The 25,126-nt window shown below is 44.0% G+C and overlaps 1 long non-coding RNA gene across 2 annotated transcripts; it reads left to right on the top strand.

The window, feature by feature from the left end:
- Positions 1-436: 436 nt before the first annotated feature.
- On the top strand, positions 437-20,214 carry LOC121455825. Of its 2 annotated transcripts, none has more exons than XR_005975547.1 (4): positions 437-585; positions 11,689-11,817; positions 13,627-13,672; positions 17,082-20,214. It is a non-coding gene; the product is annotated as an uncharacterized LOC121455825 (long non-coding RNA). The 2 variants fall into 2 exon arrangements; XR_005975548.1 differs by lacking the exon at positions 437-585 and adding an exon at positions 6,464-6,555.
- Positions 20,215-25,126: the final 4,912 nt, after the last annotated feature.

Here is a 25,126-nt window from a genome sequence, read left to right as displayed (position 1 = left end):
CCGGATCGCTTGAGGGCCCGGCACCGCCACCTTGCCCAAGCGAGGCGCTGGCTGGTGGAGCCGCCTCTAGGGCTGGCTGGACTGGGTGGAAGCCCTCGCAGGGGGTCCTGCGGCACTAGCTTTTGTACTGCCCCTCCTAGGCCAGTTGGGAGCTGACGTACCGGCTCCCCAGAGACGCTGGGGGCGTCGCACTGCAGCTGGGTGGGGAGCAATTTATTCCTGGCGGTCACATCCCACCCCATCTTCTGTTACTCCACCCTACCCCTCCCATCCCTCCACCTCTTCCTCCTCCTCTTCTACCAACGCCCGCACTATCTTCTGATTCCCCTGGTCTTCACCCTCCATTCTCTTTCTCTCCCTTTCTTTTCCTCTCTCCCTTCCCCACCCCCCACTCTTCCACATCCCTCCCCCTCCTCTGAAAAACCAAGCTTTTGCCTCTAAAAGTCACAAGATGAGAGAGAGAGAGAGAGAGAGAGAGAGAGAGAGAGAGGCCTGCGGTGACTGGAAGACAGGAGGGCATCTGGTACATCTGGGAGTGGAAACTTGATGCCTCTGGGCCAAGATTTGTCAGGGCCACCGCCTAAGGTGAGTACACTGGGGGCCCAGGAGTTCCCACTTGGTAGGGTCCAAACCCTGCCCAAACCTAAAAGACCTGCGGTAGTCAAAGAGCGGTTAAAACTGGGATGGGGTGAGGGTCGGGGAAGGGCTATAAAAAGGTCCCTGGCCAAATGGGTGCTGTAAGCCTGCTTCGTGGCTCCTAGCTCAGGCTCTTGCCCAAGGCTGCTTCCCAGCCCGCGTGGGGAATCTGCGAAGGCTGTGCCTTCCTTCCAGCGTCTTCTCCCAATGCCGACCTTCCCGCAGCTGCCCTCCTCACACATCCGCGTTCAAGGGACGCTCTGGCGTCAGGAAGTAAGGAAGTGTGCGTCTCTCAAACCTTGAAAGGGGAAAGTTTGGCAAAGCGGGCACTCTCTGGTTCTACCGTTCCCTCGAACCTAACCTAAGATTCCTAGATGGTGCAGAATATTATTTTCCCTTTAAAAAAGAATGACTTTAACGAAAATTCCTATGTAGTCAAAAAGATTATTGGACACCATGACTGATCAGCTGCTGCTGACCTACCAATAAGCGTTTTTAAATACACACGTACATTCATGCGTGCCCCTCTACACGCAAACACACTCGGGGGGCTCTGAGTAATGAGTAAGAGAGCTCTAAGTTAGCAAGAATTAAGAGGGACTCTAAAGGGCTTTTAAATGTTCTGTATGTATGCTCCATTTGTGTGCAGCTGGGAGGTGGCGCTGAAGGAGCACTCGTTGGCCGGGCATTTTCTCTGTGCCTGTGTGTTGCGTGTGTTGTCAGCTGGCTCTGGTTTCTAAGCACTGAGTGTTGCCAAAGGCTGGGGCCAGCATCCACCATCCACCTCGGCACCCTAGTGGCAGAACAGGACTCATTTGTTTGGTGCAGAGCGGTGAGGACCTGGAAGAGACTGGAGTGTAGTTAGGTCGGCCCCCTGCCATCTAATACACCTGCGGCAGATGGCTCAAGGGGTAGAACGGTTTTGTTTGCCAGGATCAAGAAAGGAGGGGGAGGGGGAGGGAATTCAGCCTCGCCCCACTCAAAAGAAGTGCCATAAAGAGCCAGGAAAATGAAAGTAGCCACGTCCATACTATCAAAAGCAACAATGTTGTCCCCTCCCCTGAGTTATCCGGGTTAGTTAGTGACCTTGATGCCTGGTCCCAACAGATAACTTGGCAGAATTTTATGAATATATTTTTTGATGAAATTTTTGCTCTTCACACACACACACACACACACACACACACACACGCCTCTCCAAGTAGACACAGGTGTCCTTGAAGCTCCTTTCCAAGAAGCTGAAGGAAACACCACTCGAAATCCAGAAACCATCCTCTCTTCCAGAGATCTTCATCCACTTAGACTGCCAACTTCCACAGAAAGGCTTCCTCCGCAGACAGTCAGCTAGCTGGGATCAGAAGGCTTCAAAATGTATCTCTCTCATTCTCACATCCAGTAATGTTCCTTTCTGATCAATATTCTCATCCTCGCATCCTTCTCTTCCATGCTACTCAACAAGCGGGGAAAGAAGCAAGCACACCGGGCCTGGTGACTGTAGAGCACAGGCAGATGTGACAAAGAACACAGACCCAGTCTAATGAGCTCAGCCTGTTCTCAATTGTTTAATTCTACACTGAACCTGAGGCTGAAGCGAGAACAAACCAGGGGACACCAAAGCACACAAGAGACTTGCCTCCACCCTTGCTCCGCACACATCGCTATTCCCATACACACCTATGTTTTCATAGCAAGTATTTTCATGGTTCTTATGAAATAAATGATTATGTTGATCTAATTTTCTGTCCTAAATCAAGTTAATTTCCTTTACCCAGGATATACTATGCTAGCTTGGAGGGGCTGGTTGTTACGTAGATGCAGAGAAATTCCACCATTTTGAAGCACACATTCTATTTTTCTGTATTTTTCACATTAAGGCCAAATAATATTTCGAGTTGTACTAAAAACAATTAAACAAGAATTCATTCTAGTTATGATTTGGGGGGTCACAAATAAGACACAATCTAAAACCCCCACGTAGAAAGGGGGAAAAACAAACCAAAAACAAAACCCACCATTTTCCAAGGTGCTTCCAATACCTGAAGAGCCCTGTGAACTGGGTTGCTTTGGCTGCATGCTTATGTGCAGTGCATAATTTAATTGTTCTGCGATCATTTTCCTTCCCTATGAGGTTTTCATTTTTCAAGGAGAAACTACATTCAGCAAGCTATAATACTCATTGGGAAGGATATAAGAATAGCGTTGTCTTTTATGCAGTGTTAGTAATATGAGTTTATGCACAAAACATACAAATTGCTAAGGTGAGTCCATATGTTACCAAACTCACTCCTATCCACTTGACAGGAAAATTAGAACAAGAAAGTTGCAATTATAAAAATGAGGTAAGGCTTTTTAAACTTCTCATAGATTTTTGTTTTATTTAATAGAAAAGGAAATTGAAAGACAGCTATTTTAAAACCTGCTTTTAGGGACACTAGGAACATCCTGTTTTATGTAAAGAAGAAAGGAATTAGCAAACTTTTTCATTTCTGCAGAATAGACAATAACTTAGCCCGACCAAAGCTTCTTTCCCACCCTGTCCTTTTCCTGAGTTAACCATGTAGACCCTGGTTCCAACCAGTGTTCTAAAGCTAAGAATGAGAATTTTCAATATGAACTCTTGACCTTCGAATTAACAGGTGAATTTATTGTTTTTTAAAAAACACCTGGGATTTGTTAATAGGCGACATTTTAAACTGAAACCTTGAAGACTCCAAATGCTAGTTCAAATGCTCCAGTATTTTAAGGGGGAGAAATCTGCCTTAATATTTGAACAGGTTAGTCCTGAATCCCAGTAAGGTTTCAGAGGCCCCGCTGACCTAGGACCTGGCACGTGTAAAGGAAACATGTAGAAAAGAGGGGATGCTGGGTCCCCTCCCTCCTCTACTCGCTGCTGGGACCACCTACATCACATGTTTTCATATGAAATGCCTATTTGACTTTACAGAAAGACTCATGAGACAAAACCTAGAATACCCAAATTGTGCTCAGACGTACTTTTTATAAAATAGACATACTTTAACCTATCTACTTTGAAATACTCTGTCTCTGTCTCTCTGTCTCTCTCTGTCTCTCTGCGTGCTCTCTCTCTGTCTCTCTGTCCCTGTCTCTCTGTCACTGTCTCTCTGTCTGTCTCTGTCTCTGTCTCTGTCTCTGTCTCTCTCTCTCTCTCTCTCTGTGTGTGTGTGTGTGTGTGTGTGTGTGTGTGTGTCTAGCCTTAGGTCTCAAAAGCATCACCATCATTCCATGTTTTCTGAATGCAGTGCCCGGGGGTAAAGGTGACAAAGCCATCCAGTACCCAGAAGGACTTAACCATTTTACAGGCCTATGGCGCCAGGCATTTTAAAAGATACACTCTTCAACTGGCGCTGAAATAGGTGTGGTGGTGGAAAAGACTATATTATAAGCCCAAGCCCAAGTCAATTAGGATTTCGACATTTTCTTGGGCCATAGAAAACCGAAGGAAGGACTGTGGTCAGCTGCATTTGCAGGTCCCTAGGGTTCCCAGAAGAAAGGACTTTCGGCTTGTGGGTTTGTGTGTTGCCTGTGTGATCAAGCCCCTTCTGGAGGCCCCTAAAGTCCTGTAGAAATTATAGTTTTGCCTTTCCTGGAGCATCAATGGCTAGGGAGGTCCCAAGAGCCTTAAACACAAAGCTCTTGAATCTCCCCAAGACCAGAGAATGCAGGTTCTCCAGGTCAGGGCCACCCCGACGGCCCAAGTGCGGAGCTCAAGGGGCCAGTAGGTGTCGCTGTTTCCCTGCTGGCAGGAGCCTGGAGCCCGACGTTGGCCCCTAGCACCACTCAGCTTTTGGCCCAGGATGCTCTCCCAGCCTCCTCTGAGATTCAAGGATGTGATGGTCCCTCATTTGTTTCCCCTTAAACTCTGCCCTGGCTCACCTGGCCATGGCCGCAGTAATCGACCTAAGAAAATATCTATGGAGAGAGAAAGGAGAGACGAATTTGGTGGAGTCAAAAGGCCGCCCCTACGGAATAGGCTGAAAGTCTTCTTCATCTGCCACCCACGCCCCCTTCTTTCTCTTCACAAGCCGAGGGTGGTGGAGGGCGTGGGCTGTCGGGAGCACCCTGGTAAAACCCAAAATTGAAGAATTCAGACATGGTTCTGATTTAACTTTGAAAATAAACAAGAGGTTCAAAACCAGCTTCCCGGGAACTAGCCACAGAAAGAGTTTTTATATCCTTGTCTCAAAAGACAAGGAAAAAAAAGGAGATGGGGGAGGGGCAAAACTCTAAGCTTGGACCCTGAGCTACCTATGATTTTTGACCACATGCCTGTAAGCAGAATGTCGGGTGAACGCATAGGCCACCCCTTGCTCTGGCCCAGAAAGGAAATTTTGAAATACACTTGTCTCCTCTGCTTCCCTCTCCAAAGCATTGTTTACTAAGTGTTAATCTCCTCTGGATAGGGTTAGCTCATCTTTGGAATCTGTGTTAAGATTCTAGGTATTGAGAATTCTGCTCCTTTCTCTGGCATCATGTGGGCCCCTGGCTTTGGCTCAATATGCAGCATAAGCGATTATTAATCAGAGGCGTTCTTTTTGTGTCTTTCAAAAGGGGATAGCATTTGGCTTGCAGATTCCAAGAGAGACACTTAACAATGGTTATATCCTATTGATGGCTGGAGGTTATTACAATCCTGATTTCTTTGCATAGGGCCCTCACTTCTCTGATTAGAAGGTGGCAGGGGAAGATGGCATGAAACACCCTAAATTCAGTCTTGTGCAGTCGCAAGGGGTACGGTGAAAATGGAACTAGCTCTGTATTTAATTTGAGTCTAAGAAGAATATCTTCAGTCATGAGTTAGCTGTATTTGTTTTTAAGGACCCATACTGCTGTGGTTCGTGTAAAAGTAAAACATTCGTAAAGAGGAATACCATAACAAACAGAAAAGTAGAAAACAGGAAAAAAAATTCTCACCTAAAGTCCCAAGAACACTGGGATAATTTTGTTGTGTTGTCTAAGCTGAGGCATCCCCTCTCAGGACGGCAGCGCAAGAGGCTGCGTATTCAAAGAGAGGCTGGATTTTTAGCCAGAGTTGGCAAATACCTTCATTAAATGTCACAACCTTTGCTATGTTTCATAAAATTAGCTCCTTCATTTAAAGTCTTATGCCTGTTATGCAATTTTAAATAATCATTTTTATCGAGACAGCAGATTTATCTCTGGAGGTGGGGTAGGACGGACACGTGTCTAATTGTAGGTTGTGAAGTTCAGTGAGGTGGTATTTTTAGCTTGAAATGCTCGGATTTATATATTTGGATATTTCTTCCGGTCTCATCCTTTCCGTTTCTCCCTGTTTCACTCAACCTTTTCTCTCATTTTCTGCTTCTTCTTGCCTCTGTCTTCTTGCTCCCCTCTACAGCGCCTCTCGCCCCTTCCTTTCACTTCTATTTCTCGCCTCTTTTCTTTCTCTTTCCCTCTCCCTTTCTTGTATAATTTATTGTCTGATTCTATCAGTCAAGTTAATATGAAACTAGCAAGAGGAGGCCCATCACTCTTATCTGGCCCTCTCCATGAGGCGCGTAAGAGACTTTAGGTGTCGGTAGCAGCCAGGTTATGGGCCAGCACGGTGCCCTAGGTGCAGAGGACAACGCTTGTGGAGGAGTTGGGGTCCGACTGGGGTTGCGGGGCTTATTCAAATACCGCCCGCTGCTGCTGTGATTCGCGGGGACTCGGCCTCCATATGGTAATGCAGGGCGGGGGTGGGGGGTGGAGGGAGGCGCAGAGGGGAGGGGAAGAGAAGATGGGGGGTGAGGGCGGGAGGGAGAGGGCTCCGACACCGCGCGCTCTGCTGCCGTGCTGGGACAGAGCACCCGGACCGGCGGCAGCAGCGACAGCGGCGCTACCCACCCTCAACTGCAACACCCACCAAGCCAGGAAGCCACCAAGCCGTGGGCCCTCGGGGTAAGCCACAGCGCGCACACCGCAGTGTTGGTGAAACCAAAGAGGGAGATTAGAAACAGAAAAGATTACAGAGAGATCAGAGATAAGAGGTGTACCTCTCTCTGTCCCTTGTCACACAGCGCGCGTGCACATGCATCTGTACACACATGCATACTCAGACAGCAATACATTCCACATTCCTTGCTACTTCCATCTAAATACTTGCACCGACACTCTATGCCCTGCAACGTGGCCAGAGTGTTTGTCCTGATCCTGCATAAAAGCGGGCAGGTATGTGCCAAGAAGCTCAGGCAAGAACAAACAGCCACACACAATTGAATTGCAGCCAAACTCAGACATTCAGCTTGCTGAATTGATTCATTGGGCCTGGTGCCTCCTACCCCAGCCGGAATTCTGTAACTAGTTACGGAATCCTGCAATTATACATAAAACGTGCTGAAATTTTACCTCAGGAAACGTAATCTTGCTATATATGGCAAGGTAAGGGTAAACCAGGACGATGGATGTGTTTCCATTTTTTTTTTAATGTTTTACGCATAGCCATCTGACCACTTTTTATTGGGTGACATATCATATGAGCTTGGAAAAACTGTAGCCAGAGGTAAGCTGGAAAATGCCATAAGAATTAAGGGTGCTGAAAATGGATGCTAGACGGTCCAACATTAAAGATGGCATACAGTGTAGGTTTGAAATGGGAGGAATTACTTGTGAATATTTATACACAAAAACCACTGGGGAGTCTGAGTCTCGCCTTGTGTATCTTTACAGGTAAGTCATTCATAGGAAAACTAATTACCTGTGCATGTACTCGGACTTGTTTAATTGAAAAAGCTGCATGTGTGCACATTTTCTGTTCTTTGTGGTTATACAATTATGGATTGGGTCTTTTTTATATGATAGCTTTAGGGAATGTTAATATATGATTTAAATATACATATATTCAATAGTCATTGTGCTGAAGAGTTATGCTGCCAGGAAGGAAAAATCCTATCCTATAAACAAGATTGCTAATGCTTGAAATCCAACTCAAGGCCTGGATACGATAAGGCACACCAACTGGATTAATATAGTTAACTGTTTTGTTTGTGTGTTTTTACTTCAAAGTCTGGAATTAAGGATGCTTTGCAATCAAGATAATGTGTTTCCATCCATATTGAGATAAACTAAAACTCAGTACATTTGAAATGCTGCAGACACGACACAACACACAACATGGTTGAAAATGTCTTCCTTGCAGAAGGCTGTCCATTGCTGTGTCTACACATTTTAAAATAGATTTTTTTTTTACAAGAAATGCTAGAAAGCAATAGTGGTGAATACCGCATTCCCCCAGTTAATCAGCACAGTTCCTTAGAAATCTGGAATCCCTTCACTCACACGGACTTTTCTCAAATGTATTGGCTCCAACCTGTGTTTCTACTTATATGAAGTTAATCAGACAATCAAACTTTGAGCCTCTAAACGGTAGGCATTATAGGCAATGGAGGGGTATGGAAAGAAAGAGAAAAGAAATGTGTTTCTTTTATGATCAAACTAGGCTGTTCTCCAGGTGGCATGGCATACATAACACATATGCATACTTGTAATCTTACGTAAACAAAAGAAGGGAGGCAACTGTGTATATAATCTAGCTAGAGATAGCAGCAGACACTAGCCAAAAAAAAAAAAAAAGACAGAAAGGACAACAGAAGCAGATAGACATATAAAATAGGAAGAAAAAGGGAGGGGGAGGGGAATCAACAAAACTGCAGAACCAGAAATTTTCAAGGAATTTTTTTGAAAATGCAAATATATCTTTACATATGCATCAGTATTAAAAATAATATAGGCTGGACCCAAGAGGAGCAGGAGGAGGAGGAAGAGGAGGAGGAAAGGTGGAGGAGTGGAGGAGGAGGAGGAGAAGGAGGAGGAGAAGGAGGAGGAGGAGGAAAGAATGGAGGCGCCGCGGAGCCCTGATTATGCATGGGCCGGAGCTGCCTCCTCTAACCTGTTCTCGGTGCAGGGCAGCCGGCGGTCCTCAGCCGCCCACAGAACAGGAGCCGAGACAACCGTTCCCGAAGGCTACAGCGTTTATTTTTCTCTTTTGGGGGATTTTGGCGGTTGTTTCAGGGGCTAGCCAACTGGCCCCTTTAATTAAAAGCTTCAATAAAAGGCGATCGCTCCAGGAATGCACCCGCTCCTCTTCGCGCAGGATTTGCATATTTTTTTAATGCCCTAATTTCCTTGATGTATGTAAATGTAGCCGGACGTAGAGGGAGACAGGGAGCTGACGTCAATGGACGTGACCTCGCAGCTAAACCTTGAACGTGAAGCCGGGCTGGGGGAAAACACGGAGCGGCAACCGATGGAGCCCGAAAGCCTGTGTGGCTGTATCTATCGGTGGCCGAGCCTGAGCGGAGGTGCCACGAGCGCCCTTGCCAGTCCCAGGGGAGGACAAGCCGCTGCCTCGTTTCTGCCCGCGGCAGTTGCCCGCCTCGCCAGCCTTCCCTTCGTAGACACAGACTCTAGTTCTGCGCTTTCAGCCCCACCAAATACAAGTTCTTTTCTTTCCTCAGGAAAAAAAGAGAAACAAACAGACTCACAGACACACACACACCTAAAACAACAAACCAAAAGCAACAAATAACAAACAAAACGAATCCCAAGTGTTTTAGAACAACGCTCGCTCGGGTCGTTTGTCAGAAAGAAGATTGACAATGGGACAGTCTTTTTTTTTTTTCCTTCTTCTCTCCACAAGAAGAGGAAAGGGAGACTACAGACACCAGCAAAGCACTCCTAAAACACGCTGTGCTTGCTACACATGTTCCTAGTAGGGAAAGGTAAATTGCCCAGTCAAATGGTGAGGGCTTCTCTTTTTGGTACCTGTTTACCTGTGAACAAATTATGCATGTCAGCCGCATTAATAGCAAGCAGTGCCAGGAGCGAGTGTTTTACTGTAGTGGGAGTGACGTGTCTGTGTGTGTGTGTGTGTGTGTGTGTGTGTGTGTGCTGTGTATTGGAAGGAGCTTAGGTTGGTGAGCACAGAGGGAGGCGACGTGGGTGCAAAGACCACTCTTTGCAAGGCCAGGTCTGGTGACTAATCTGGGGAGTTATCCGGCCAAGGCTGCGGGGCTGGGGCTCGAGTTTTCCCCTCTGAAGAGATAAGCCCACAAGGCTTCCCCTGGACAGCCAGGCCCTTCCTGTGGCATTGTTTGAAGACGGGGACTTGAGGTGGGAGCCATCCCTTTGGCTGCGGCTTGGATTAGGCCTGGTGTTTTCTTCTAAGAGCTCAGCAGCTTCTGCGTGGAGGCGGCAGTGCTGGGAGACCGGGAGGCCTGCGGGCTGGGCTCGCGTGTGCCCGCGCACCGGGCGGGGGGCCGCTGGCACCTCCCAGGGCACACAGGCTCCCGCCTGCGATCGCCACCCGCTCGGAGCCGCGAGGGTTGGGTCCTCGGCCTCAGCAGGGCTAAGGGCACAAACCTGCCAGTAGGCTAGGAAGAGGCGCTAGAGGCCGCGGTCTCAGCCTCCCAGGGCTGCCGTTTCGGATTCCACCTCGCAGCCCAGCTTTGTTTTCCTGACCTGCTCGCCGCCACTGGGCCGCGTGCCTGCGAGGGGAGTGTGTGCGTGTGCGTGTGCGCGGGGACGTGCGTGTGCGCGGAGGCCGCGTGCGCGCGCGGCGGGCGGGGACCCTCCCGCAAAGGACACGCTTGGCTGGCTGTCCTCCGGCTGCGCTGGGCGGGAAAGCTGGGGGCCGGCGGTGGGACAGGGCGTCCGCGACTCTCAGGACAGCCTCCCTTCTCCCCGGGTCACTTAGACAGACCCGCGGCCGTCGAATTTTTACAGATCACAGCCCCCTCCTCGCCTGGGGTCGCGCAGGCTCTAACTACGGCCCCGGGCTCTAGGTAACCGCGCCAAGGCTGCCTCCTGCTCCTGGCGCGCAAATAGGCCCAAGGGAGCACACGGCCCTCGTCGGGACAGATTCCTGCACCGCCTCCCCCTCCTTCCACGCGCCCGCACCCCTGACAGCCTCCTGCTGGTGTTGCAGGATACCCACCTACCCTGAAAGCCCTCACCTTTCTCTTTACACACTTCCAGCCCCTCCTCCTGCACCTCCGCACCTCAGCCCCTACACACACACACACACACACACACACACACACACACACACACACAAGCTTTTCTTCCTTCACAACCTCTATCATGCATGCCTGGTACCTTTTCAATAAAACTGGAATTTAGAAAAGAGAAATCCTTATAATGTATTCCTTGTCTTTAGCGAAACACACTAACAATCAGAATGGGGGGAGGAGGCCTTGAACCAAAAGACTTTTCATAAGAAAAAAAAAAGAAAGAAACTCTGCAAGTCAAAAGGTCATTTTCCAAGTTTGTAAATAATATTGCAAAGGGGACCCCGAAAGAAAGGAAAGAGAAAAAGGAGAAAGGAGGAAGGGAGGCAGAAAGGCCCACAAGTTAATAAAATGGTCCACTGGGAAAACAAGACAGGGATTCTTTTTAAAATGTGTCTAAGAAACCAAGAGGAGAAAAGCTGGGGTAAAGAGAAAAAAAAAGAAGAAAATAAAAGGTAGAAAAGGCAAAATAAGTTTCCAAAGAAACGTGTGCTTTGCATCCTACAATAGGAAAATGTAACCATTGCCCCTCCTTGAGACGAGACATTTCTAATTTGTTCCGTCTGTCAGGAGGGGACTATGAGAGGTTTGGGTGCAAATTCATTATCTCTGGCAACGCAGAACGTAGTGTGGGGACTGAAAAAGACCGTGGCAATGGATGAACAATAGGGCTTCAGTTCATCAGTAACAAAAGCAGTGGGGAAATTGGTTGAGTTTCAGAGCACGTCCTCCTCGGCAGAGGGGGCTGGACTAGACCTTGGACAGCCCCCCCAAAAACTTGCCGAGCCTCGCACACACCACTTCACTCTGCACTCCGAGGCTCAGGGAGCAAGTCCTTGGAGTGGGGGGAAAGTTGGCTTTTTCCCCCTCCTTGGTCTTTTGCGCCCTTCTCTCTCCCTCAGAAGAGAAGAGCAGCGTAAACTATTTTAGACGCAATCGAGGAAGAATCGCCCACCATGTGGAATTGAGCGGCAGTTTTAAATGTACTGATCTGAAAAAAAAAATTTTTTTCCCTTCTTTTTTGGAGACGCCTAAAGGAGCCTGCTTGTGTGCTGTGGCCATGTTCTGCTGTGACTGGATCTTGTCTTCTGCCTGGAGCCTCAATTTCGGTTCTTCTGGATTTGGGGAACAACACTGCCTGGCGCAAGGACATCAAGTGAGTATCTCGGCTCTGTAAAGACTGCAAGCCCCGGCTGCGCTAGGCCCGCTTGCCGGTAGTTGTCCGGTACCCACACCAAGAGTCTGCCAAGGGCCGCTCCGATGGCCAGTCCGGGGCTTTGCTTTAGCTAATTGATTGTGTGTCTCCCTTGCCAAACCTGTTGATCTTGTGAGTTGTCCGAGCCAGGACTGTTAATTATCCTTCGGGCTGACCCCTAATCGCAGAGAGATGCCAGGAAAAATTCACGCAGGGAAAAGAAATTTTGTATGTAAATTTGTGGTGTCGGTAGCTGGTCTTCTCTTAGATGTAGTGCTAAATACAATTGTGCTTTGCGTTCTTGAATTCTGGGATCTCATTTTGAATAATTTGCCTATTCTGAATCGCCCCAAAGTTTCAGTTACCTGACACAGAAACCACTGTTAGATTAGATCCTGGTGTAAAACTTGTGTAATAGCTAACTACATATGGGGAATTTTCTCCTTTTCCGCTGCTTTCTGGATTTTGGAGGGGAGAGACGACTTTACAGGGCTATCCCGAGTCTAGCTTTACCCGAAATGCAACCTTTATGGTTAGTTACTGGGACTTGGAGCTCCTCTGCTTCAGACACCTCTGGAATCCGAGCGAAGACTGACCTTCGTTTGCTTAGAGCCCAAAATCAAGTGAAGGCAAGACCTTCTTTCGGTGGTTAGGGAGTATATCCATAAAATCCGGAGCGAGGAGAACCATAGCAATGCATTTTTACATTAGGATCTGCGGCGTTTTCCTCTTGCAAATATGCCGACGGTGACTGAATGGAGTACTGTCTGAAGGGGTCAGAGCAATTCAGTATGGAATCGATCAGAAGTTAGACCTCAGGCCTGTCAAGTCACGGCCACGGCTGTGGGGTGGGGTGAGGGTTTAGAGCTGTGTCTGCCTTGGGCCCACAAGGATGAAGTCAGACCATTTTCTCCCTCTCTTGGTGCCCACACCTGCCCACCACCTCTCTCTCCACCTTGGCACCAGTAACTAGGGCGATGGCAGGAAAGAGCCACTGTAGTCAGCATAATTGAACCGACGCAGTACTTTCATTTCGCAAAAACAACAACTCCACCCCTACAGTCCAAAATAATAGTAAGCATCAAAAAAATCACTTTTAAAAACCCAACCTATTTTCAGGAGTATGTAAGACTTCCTAATATTGGCTTGTAAGGGTCGGGGTGGGGGAAGGGTATAAAATCCACCACTTTGCAGCAATCAGGTTTTACATTATTCATTGATTTACTGAAGGAAAGAACCAATCAGGAGCCATGAATGCACATCTCACTGTGCTGTGTGGCCTTACAGTAAACTATTTGCATCTTTTTAATGGATTAGACATTTATCCTGGGATTCCCATTGTCTGGAAGGCCAGGAAATTCAGTCCCTTAAACATTTAGAAAATAAGACTTTGTTCCAGACTTAAAATCCTTGCATGGTGGGGCTCTCTCTTCTCTTTTGTATGGCAGGTTACAAGGTTCAAATCCCTAATGTTTCTTAAGTCTCTCTTCTTTCCAAGCTAAAAATAAAAGGAGAAAGAAAAATTAATTTCCCAAACCCCTCTAGATTCTGCACATTTTGCATTTCCATTATCATGCACGTCTCCATTTAAATGCAAATTAGCATATTTAACCCTGTAGGTGCTAAGGTCCAAGATACACAGTACTGGTGTTTTATATAATCTTTTGGTATTTTAAGGAATCACAGTAATTGTAATACTTTAAGATAATCTATATATGACATATATATGTATATAGACTGTGATCATTTGTTTTATTGCCTATTTTTCAGATGAGACTTCAAAGAAGCATAGAATGAATAGACCAATCAAACAAAGGTAATTTAAGATTTTTTACTTGATAAAATATGACTGATGTACAAAACCAAAATAGTGCATTGTTTACTGGCAGACAGGTCTGCAGTGTATTACGTGTTTCCCCTTGCAACAGATAGAATTCCAGAAACATCTAAGTTTCAGTGTGTTCAGTTGTTTCTCCTGCAGGAGCCTTTGTGAATATGTATTAGTATATACATATATGTATATGCATAAAGCATAATACACATATAGCCTGCAACAACCTATAAGAAAGAAGCTCATATTCAGAAGAAAGAGTGAGATACTTTTATTGCAATGCAAGTAATGTAAGTACATTATTTGAACCATGGACATTGCTATAAATAAAATGGCTTTTTATAAAGACAATAGTAGTATTGACTGTACTAATAGACCACAGTTTGCACACCTATAATTCTTACAAACTAAATATTTAAAAAGGGCTGGTGTTAGACTAGTTCTTATGTATTTTGCATTAATGTAAATGGGACTTAGAGATGTTCTAAATATTGATCATAAACCAAATGTATTTGAATTAATTAAATAGACTAATTCTGACTCGAATATGGGGAAATAATAACTTTTTATTTTTAACCAGCAGAGATTGTTTATTCCCAAGCAAACCAAAATGCTTTGAGCCATGTTTCAGAAATTTGGAGACCTATAAAATGATCAGAACAAGCATGCTAGTCACATTCTAATCTACTAGCTACTATTGTAAATTTATTAGAGAATGGACAGGAAGGCCCTTTGAATTCATATATCCTTCAGTACACTGATTTTCAAGTGAATATTCTGTAGCTCAGCAGATAGCTTTCTAAAAGCAAAAATACCTGACTTAAAGGTGTGTTTGTTGTTGAGAGCTTCTCTTCACATGTGACATTGCTAGGATTCCGTGGAGCTGTGTGATTGTAACATATTGTGAGGTGTATATGATAATACATATAAAAAACCATGTTGTAAACCTTTGCAATATTATAAATAATCAGGCACTCAGGTTTAATCTTAGTGTATTTAATTTTCTTCTGAGAGTCGAGGTTGATAGAAAAATAAAATATTTAATTTGCAACATGGCTAACAAACAGAAGGCCCATAATCCTTATCTTGGCTCATTTCACTTATTGGGGTTCCCATGATGAATCTGTTTTGAATACCAAACATGGAGACCAGGCTTAGAGTAAGTTGACATGACTACATAGCCTTTCCTGAGAAGATGCTATTTGAAGACAGCATCCTATGCAGTTCTGAATGGCAGAAGCATCCAAACATTCAGTGTGTTAACTCTCGTTGTAGATGCTGTTTCTAAAATCACATGTCATTGTTAAGTATGGGAATACAGTCATAATAATTTTCAAACTAAAAAAAAAATGAGGATAATACACACCCACCCACAGATCAATATATAGCTTGCCCTAGACATATGGGAAGCAAAGGGGATCCTCAAAGCATTCTTGATTTCTTGGGCTTTGACTTACAGAGTGGAGTAGATTTGATCATTTGCTTGCTTTATATAATACCTGCCAGATCACTAATTGCCCTGCTGCTAGTTCTTGGAAAGCAAGGCCATAGTGCTCCTTAATCTTCCAAGCTTCCAGGCTCATTAGGACTTTACACAATGTCAGAAGTGGCATGTGCTTCTGTTTATGTTGTGACCATATGGTTTAAGAAGGAACAAAAATTCCATGAACGTGTTTTAAAAATTGGATTGTAGTTGACGTGTGCGTTTTATATCTGACTTCTTGTTAATGATTTGATAAGAAATATAGGTAAGTTCTTTACACATCTTAATATTTTCTAAATAACTAGTAAAAGAATGCTTAAGATAAAAGTAAACAAATTAATCTAAGGAGAAATTGGAACCTCTGATACTCAGCTATATCTTAATTGGTGTGATATTATGTTTAAAACTCTTCACTGGAGATTTTTCTTGAATAAAAAAACTTGTCAGTCTCTTTTACAGGGTTTATATTTGTGTGCTCTGTATGTGATTGAATAAGCATTCACGTCTTAAATGAATAAATTAGTGAATTACTGAGAAAAATGTATGTTCCAAAAAATGTAAATCTAAAAGTGTTTAGTCTTTGTGGAAAATAGATACATCATGGAATTGAGAGTATAGTGACACCCTGGTGATTTCTGCAATGGATATTAAGAATTATTAATGCTCTTTTAGTATGTAACTGAAAGAAAAGCAACACCACCAAAAATAATTAGTAATTTTGAATCACACTTCATAATGTTATCTACTGAAGAAATGCCTCTTACATAGATTACCACGGATGTTTTGTGAAGACACATCTGAATGTTAGGTATTACAGATGTGCTAGACAAATCATCTATTATAAAGGATAGAAAAGAAAAGGCCCCTTTGAAGTGATTTTAAAGTCACACTTTAAAAACTTCTAAGGCAATGAATGAAGCCAATTAGCATATTAAATTCTGCTTCTAGATAGGGAGAAATATGAGTGGGTGGGGCAAGAAGGGCACCATGCTCCTCACATCCAGCTGTTTTATCTGCATTTTCAGGAGACAATAACTTTGTCATAATTTCATAAGCAAGTCTAAGGCATATTTTAACGGTATGAAATCTGATGTTTAAAACAGTGGACAAAGGCTCCGCATTTTTACTACAACAGAGTTGTGTACATTAATAACTATTGCTGCAATGTTTGCCTGTGCTGCACTCTAACGTGCACACCCTTTACATGCAGTCATTACAAAAAATATGACCCTCGTCTGCTTAGATCGTTCCGTTTGAACTTGCAGAATATTTTGTCCTATCGTCATGGTACGCAGATAGAAACATGACGGAGCTGTGAAGCCATTAAAAAGCACAACACCAACGCAAATTGTCAATGTAATCACACACCAACTCACTGTGTGTTACAGTGCTGATTCCCAGCCCCAGAAACGAGGCCCTGCTTTAAGCAATAGTAAAGTGCCTTCCATTCGCCTGCCTATGCAATCTGCCAGAAGAGAAATGCAGGCAAAGACGTTCCCCAGACCTGAAATGCTTTTATCTGTCCTTAGAGAGAGATTTCCTCCAGTCTTTGGATATTAGAGCGATCTACACTAGCGCCGAAGAGGTAAAAGGCCGTGGGTTGCTTTTCCAGGAACAGTCGGGAGAGCTAGTGGATGAAATGATGATTGAGAAAATAGGGCTTGTTGCAAAACTGCTGCTGCGTCGTCACCACCGCTGCTGCAGCCGCTGCAGCAACCTCCGCTACTCCTGGCAGCAGGCTGGGGCAGTAGGCTGATCACTGATGCATATCAATAACCATGTACTTGAGATTTCTCATGACATCATCATTACCTTGGTCTCCCGCGGTCTCAAACCTTTGACCTTGCCCGGCTGGTCCACAATTTGGCAGTGAAAGCCCTTCCAATGATGGCCCTTTTCTCCTTCTTTCAGACCGGGGGCAGCAGTACGCCAGCAAGACAGCATCTTCTCCCGAGCCTAGAAGTCCTGAGAAACCGAGGATCTCCACCTAAAACATTCACATACAAGATATGTGCAATCAAGCTGCCAGCACTTGGTAAAAGCTCATGATGCCTAACCCAATGATCCGGAGCAGATCTTTGAATCAGCTGTCACTTCTATAGAATGGGATTTCCCCCCTCTTCCTCTTTAACCAGCGCTGGAAACTGCCGATGGCTTTACACATTTCAGTAGAGGAAGGCTAAAGAATCTTCCGTGAGAATGAAGCAATTTACAATGCAAATAGAGCCCTGCAAAGGGCTGGACGCTGCTGCTCAGTGGAACAGCTTGCTGCTTCTTACTTTCTGATATTAATAGATGAATTGCTGGCTAACGCGGCTGGAGATTACTTGCTGGAAGGGAAAAAAGTTTGGAATAAACTCTGAATGCAACAGATCTTATTTGGATGTTTTAGCCGCAGACACTCAGACAGAAACCAGGTCATGTTTGCATGAAAGGAGGAATCTTAAATGCGGCAAATATCCTGGAGGAGTACGCTTGTGTAAATCCAGAGTGGATCGGGATCTGGAGTCCAACCAGAGGAAGACAGCCTTGTGAGGGAAGCGAGTTGTTATCTTTGGTTATCTAGCTGTATGAGTGTATTGGTCTTCATAAAGCTAGATAACCGAAAGTAAAAACTCCTTCAAGATCACCGAGAGCTGCCAAGAATGAAAGACTACAACCAAGAGACAGTAAAAACGAGAAAGGTCAGGAATGCTTATTGAATCTAACTTTTTTTGTTCTTATGATTAAAAGCGGGATGCAAGGAAATTAAGGGACACACATTCTGAAATTGAAAGGGGCCAGGTTTTGAGAGGGGCGGTACACTTAGAGGAGAATTGTGTTGTGTTTTTATGAGTGAAGATGCATGTACTTCTCTATATTGTTCTATTTTGAAACAAACATTTACATAAGAGAATGTTTTCCTTAGAAAGCTGTTACAGTGATGCCTGATACCTCGTTTAAAAATGATTCCATAATCATGTCGAGTTGGGCAGTTCCCTTCTGAGGCCCCTCCCTCAAGTTTGAAGTTTGTGCTTGGAAACTTTCTATGTATTTGGGGCTGAACATTAAATTCTATGAAGTTAGACTTGCAGTAACGCTTATACTGGAAGGTTAATAATTTATATCTCCTGAGGCCTTAGAGCTAGCAGGGAAAACGGAGAGGGGGGACGTCTGATTTTTATTCTTCTATTCAAAATACAAGGACAGATGCTTCTCTGTTCCGAGAGGGTTTCCTTGAGGAAGCTACTGAAGCAGAAAGACATGATGGAGACGAGATCGCCTCCCCTCTTGTCAAAGTGTTAAAAAAATGTTCTGTCTTACTCTGCGCCTGGCATTGGAAATGAAAGTGACATTTACGCCACAACCCACGTGTGCGCCTCCTCTCTTTTTGTTTAAGGATGATCAGGTCTATCCAGGAAACAGCTCTGGCATCCCAAACTGAAATAATTAGGACGTATATAGACCTGACAAAAATGGAAAGGGGGTGGGGAATCTGAGGGTCTGTCTTGCCTAATTGATTCCGCTAAACGGAAAGCAGGAGATGTGAACGGCAGGACGCTCCGATTCCCACGCTCGGGGGCAAGTGGTAAAGCCTAGTCGGCAGCCTATGACAGACAGCCCTGTTGGGGGGCAGGGGTATGAAAAAAAAACCATCAAGCACACACACCATACTCATCTCCATCGCTTAAGAAAGTAAAGGCATTTCCCACCCACAGCCATCTGCAGCCTCCCAAATGGCAACACCAACTGACTGCTAGTTGCTACGTACTCTTTCTGTGAATTTTTAAACCACTGTTTAATCTGGCCATGATTAAATTTGGCTTTCTCCTTGGGTTGAAATTTTCATTATCTAAGGAAAGCAGGTGGAAAGGGATGCCAAGAACGTCCGTCAGAGAAATCCTCAGCCTGTGGCTAAGGCCTGGTGGTTACCTTTTGACTTTTGTTTGGGCTGTGCTATATTTTAAAGTCAGTCTCATAACACTCATTATGACTTTGTCGAGTTGTTTACTTCTTTCTGTGACACAGGAACTTGGCCTACTTATGCTAATCTACATCCTGGAAAAAAAGCTGTGAAGCCATCAGCTTGTAGAAAGTTGATCACAATCACAATGTGTTTAAAACTAGTTTTAGGACAGTCCTAGCACGATGTGGTCTACACAGTATTTTCTTTTCTTTCTGACTTTACCTAAAAGTAATTACTCCTACCATAAACTTTGAGGTTTTGGAGAAATCCATTATAATCCTTTTCTAAAATTCCTTATATTTTGTTACATGTTGTCAGGCAAACATTTTTATAGGCGTTTGCACATAAATACAATCATTGCAATAAAAAATGTCTAAAATTGCCTGTTATCTTCCACATGGCCTAAATTAGTGTTACTTCCAAATACATAATTTTTCTTCAGGGACAGTGCATTTTTTCTTTACTGCTTCATCTTCTTATAAGATTGAGATTGGAAAAGTCTGTAAAACCCCTGTTAGCTTCACTTAGAAAAGCTGAGACTTTAATAACGCAATTTCTCAGTTTGGCTGCTGAACACGTGCCGAAGTTTTACTGTGGTAGTGACTGTTGAGAAGACTCATGTTTATTTACCTTTGAAGCAGTGTTTGTGCAAACAAGCTTTCATTGTAAAGGGCCTGTGCTCCTTTCATTTGCCCCGTGTCCAGGGGTGCTATTTACCTAGAACCATTGTCTACTACAATTTACATTTACATTACAAAGTGTGTGGTTTTCTTTCTCAAGGAGGTTCAATTAAGGCAATAAGATGTTTGCTGGGGAAACCTATTGTTTACTCAAAGCACTCAATGGAGTCAAATTACTGAAGTTTTTGCCTACATCTTGGTTGTTTATGTAAATATGTTAACTATAACATCTAAGGAAAATAAACAATATTAAAATTATGTGTTTGCCATTGTCATATCAAACTTGCTTTGTATCATACTAATGTTACATAACTTATCGATCAATAAAAATACATTTCAATGTTATTTTCATTTTATTTTTTGCTGTTCCACTGCTCTGGCTGCAACATGTCCCAAATTTTCTTTTTTCTATTACACATCAAACTTCTGACATTTTGTTTTATTTTTGTGTGTTGAAGGACCTTCCATATCTGAGCATGAGTCTAAAGGGTGTCCAAGATACTCTCTACAATGGCCTTATCATAAGGTGATATTTCTTTGAAATCTGCAGTATTTTGCAGGCATGCACATTTAAGTCAAAAGAAGTGTAAATATCAGTTAAGTAGTTCTTTGAAAGCTAGTTTTACCATTGGCAGGAACCGGATCAGGTTTATTTAGCATACCACTGCATTGTAAACCAGTTGGAGTGAAGTTGCGGGCTGCGTGAGTATGCAAGTTAACTAGTGGGAACCAAGGCAGCCTTTGTGAAAGACGAGCAGCAGATTGCTGTGCAAGGCCAATGTTAAAAAGGCAGCTGAATTTAACACCATCTGGAAGAAAAGATCCCTTCACGACTTTCTCACACCGTCAGACAAAACTAGTGTCTCTTGTTCCGAGCCCTTGTCTATGCAACCATACAATACTGAGTCATTATACTTTTGCTGAGAGAAAATTTGAGAACACAATATGGGTAACCAGTGAATGACCAAGTTTCATTGTGCCCGTCTAAGTCGATTGAAATCTATGTCTAGAGCTATGAATGGTTGTATTGTTTTCCTCACCAGGGCTGTACTAAATGTCAGCACAGTGTAAAGAAAAACTTGAAGTCTGCAAATAACTTACCAGATCTCAATTATAATATTTTCCCACACTAGAACTAATATCATTGCAAGGGGGCTGCATTGCAGAAAATACAAAGAGAAATGAGAGGAAATAAAAGAGTTCATTACAAAGTTATTTTATCTAGATGAACATTTTAATTTTCAGTTGTGAAATTTAGGATGCAGGCCTAGTTGTGGAGTGGAATTCATTTCTTGGATGCAGAAGTTACAAAAATGCTTCTTGTGCAATTAAAATAGATTAAAAACAAATTTCGACCTCTACCTGAAACTCTAATTATGCATAAATGGTCTCCACTTGGATTTTATTGCTATAGTTCTGCTTCGAATTGTCAGTGTGACTCTAACTTAAATTTTGCTTTGAGTTTTAGCATCCTGCTCTGTCAGAGTTTGCCACTATGACTGACCCTGTAAAGGAACACCATAGAAGTATGTGTCCCAAAATGCACAGGAGTAGACTGGTGGATTCTAGTGCCCTCAAAAGAGGTTTCCTCTTTGTACTTGCCAGCTTGTTTTTACACACGCATATCAATCACTTACCTTCAAGGTTAAGGTTTGCGTGTTCTATTTGATTGTAAACAGTTCGCAAAGTAACAAAACAATTCAGAAAGAGGAAAAGAAGGCAATTGTGTATATTTTATTGAGATGTCTATTTTAAATATAATTGACTTTGCTATTTTGTTATTGTGTCACTAGATGTCACATAGTTCTTAATGTGTAAGTGCAAAACAATGAGTAATTGCTGTTTTGCTGATCACACATCTGAGTTGCCCATGTCAAAGGTATCATTTTGTGTATTCTTAAATAGGAACATTAACTGCCATTTTTGACACTTGGGATCTTTTCATGAAATTCTTAGCATGAGGATGATACAATGATACCTTTAAAAGTAAATACAAAGCTATAAGCAACTTATTTTTCTTGTCTTATTTAATGATACTAGAAATTAGTAATAAAAAGTCAATAATCAACTTATAAGGGATATAACATTAAACACATATAAAAATCCAACACAGCAGCAAAAATGGAAATTGAATAGAAGTTAAAACACAAATACGTAAGAAGACTTCTAAAATATCTTGACAAAATATGCATGAGTATAATTTAGTGTCTTTCTCTCACTGAATATGAATAATAATGAGGTAACTGCATAATTTACATTCAAAATGCAATATTTTTTCAAAATAGCTCTTCAAGTCTTCTTAAAGAATTAAATTTTGTAATAGTAGTGCTCTTTATGCTTATTTTAAAAATTAAAATATTTTTTCTTACTTGGAAAAATGTAAAATTGTAATTTGATTTTGTTTTGTTTGATGAAATTCAAAAGTCATTTAAATAATGAGATGAGGCTGAGTAAATTTCAGGTTCAAAACCCCTCTATTCACCCACTGCACAGACATTTTAGGGCAGGCCATCATTTTAAGGATTTTGATTTTTAAAAAGGATTTATTTATTTACTCATTCATTCATTCATTCATTCTTACAGTGTCTAGATAAAGCAATGGAGAGATGACTCACTGGTTAAGATCACTTGTTGCTTTTCCAGAGGACCTGCGTTCAATTCCCAGCACCCACATGGCAGTTCACAACCGTTTGTGATTCCAGTTCCACCAAATCTGATGCTTTTTTCTGGCTTCCTTGGGCACCAGGCACAGACATGGTTCTCAGACAAGCATGCAAACAAGCACACAAGCAGAACAAAATACGCACAACTTAAAGACAAATGAAGTCACTAGATACTAAATGAGATGTATCTACCTAGGTATTTTCCTATGGGTAACCCGTGGAGATGCCATTGTGGCTTAAGAATATTGATACCCATGACACACACACACAAACACACACACACGTGTGTGTGTGTATATATATATATGTATATATATATATACATATATATATATAATTTTTGACACAAGGTTTCTCTGTGTAGCTCTAGCTGTCCTGTAACTCACTCTGTAGACCAGGTTGGTCTAGAATTCAGACATCCACCTGCCTCTGCCTCCTGGCATTAAAGGCATGTACTATCACACGTGGAGGTCATTTTGCATCTTTCTGTGGCTTATATTTTTCCTAAATTTGCTAAAGTAAATACCTTGTTATGTTGCATTAAGGTAGATGGTGTCTGAGTAGTGATGGTAGGATGGACAACAAAGAACAAGTGTCCCTTGTGATGAAGAATCAGAATTCCAGTTGTAGAGTAAAAGATATTTGTAATACTGGGTCAATTGTCTTCCCAGTACTTTGAGACTTTAAATAGATCTTACAGCAATGGAGCATAGAAGGCAGTTAGTTCTTCAGTGTCTCTGGATTAAAGGATGGCTTTGTTATCCTATTCTGCACCCCCTCCCCACACCCAAGTTAAACAAACTATTGCAGAAATTCATTCCTATTTGCCTAGAGAACCTATTTCATCCCTTCTGGGAATTATTCGACTTTCCTGTGGAATTAATCCTAAAATGGTGAATGAAAATGCAAGAATACAGTTATTATAGCTGCTAAGGAATATCTGCCTGCTCTCAGAGTCTCGGCAGGGCAGGAGTTAGTGTGCTTCCTTAGAAATGTGATGGCCATCTTTTGAGGTAGAAACATGTGGCTTTCTGCTTTGCAGCCAACTGCCAGACCACGGGGGGTAGAGTTTAAAATATGCAGATAATCGACTTTATTCAGAGAAATAGGGGGTTCTGAGAGCCATATCAGTTCAAAGAGAAGCACATCCCTGTGCTTGCTGGTTTGACTTGGTTCTATCGAGGCGTCTGCACAACGCAGTCTAGAGATCTAAAAATAGCCAGGCTTCGCCTCGCAAGGTGCTTGGTGTGGGTGGTGTGACTGGCTGCAGAAGTGGCTGGGCCAGGCAGTGGCAGTGGCTGAGGCTGCCGGTCTGCCGCTGGGCATCACAAGGCCCGCCAGCACCGGCCAACAGCCGGAGTCCTCCCTCAGATGCGGCGGCTCGCGACGGGTGACAGAAAGCGGGCGTCTGATTGGTGTTTCCCGGGAGACCGACTGCCGGAGCTGGGGGAGCTGGTGCGCCGGCGCGCGCGCTCCTGGCTGGTGCGCGCCAGAGAGGCTAGGGAAACACTGCAGCGCGGGTGCAGGGTTGGGGGCCTCCTGGGTTGGTGGAGCTCACGTGCTCGCGCTCGGCCGCCTGGAGGCTGAGGGCCCCCGCAAGGCCGTGTTGCCCAGGCCGCCCCTCCTCTGCCCAGCGGGCTGAGTGCATCCAGGAGTGCTGATGAATGTGCTTTGCCTATCCCTCGGCGGGGTACCAGTGACCTGGCCTGCTGGTGCCTCTGCGAACAGCTTTGCTCAGGAATCTCCGAGCTTGCGGACGGGGTGGCCTTGAGGGTTAGTCTCTTTTAGACAAAGGTTTCTGGCAGGCGGGTTAGGTGTTCTCTTCTGAGTTTTTTCTAGCCCTGCCCCCCCCCCCCCCCACGAAATGATGTCTCCTCCTCCTCCTCCTCCTCCTCCTCCTCCTCCTCCTCCTCCTCCTCCTCCTCCTCCTCCTTCTCTTCTCCCCTCTTTAAGATAGTGAGTTGCTGCTAACAGAAAAGAATCCTCCACCCCTCCAGCAGGAAAACTCCTCGTGTGGGGCGTTCTTGAACTTGGGTCCACCCACTTGGTCTCCAGGAGTAGCACCCACCTCTACTCCTGTGGTCCACTGGAGTTCGTGTATCTTCACTCCATCAGATTTGCTGGAACTATTAATCTCCTTGTTGGGTGGATACAGTAGAACTTGTTCAGAGATTAGTTAAAAAAAAGAAAAAGAAAGATCTGGGTCTTAAGCACTTACTAAAGCCAGTTAATAACATCATGCATGGACATTTAAACTTGTTGTAAATTTTAGACGGGATTAACGGGAAGTCACGCTGTGCACAGCTAATGATACCATCTTAACTCTAACTGGCCTAAATCCACCTCCTCTGGCTCATGTCCGGGTCTTAGTAGAGAGGGGAGCCTTGGATGAGTGAGCTGAGCAGAAACTTCAGTAGCATCTTTAGCTCTTACTTTAGCCATTATCCTGGGAGTCTATGATGGGTCCTGCTGGACATGATCACCAGGAGGAAGTCCTTGCCATCATAGTGTACACAGACATGTGACGATAACGACAGTCTCTGAAGGGTATTGGCCAACATGTAGGGCTTTCTTAATTTATTTATTTATTTATTTATTAAGATGGGAAGGGTGTTGGATGCTCAGGAGTCTTTCACTTTCCGGAGTTGGTGGCTTTCTAATTGCTAG

The sequence above is a fragment of the Microtus oregoni genome, unplaced genomic scaffold (assembly GCF_018167655.1).
Source record: "Microtus oregoni isolate MIOR12 unplaced genomic scaffold, Mior012 000014F_ref0000157, whole genome shotgun sequence".
NCBI classification, from domain to species: Eukaryota; Metazoa; Chordata; class Mammalia; order Rodentia; family Cricetidae; genus Microtus; species Microtus oregoni.
Note: the sequence above shows the minus strand (reverse complement) of the source record. Positions and strands in the feature narration are given on the sequence as shown.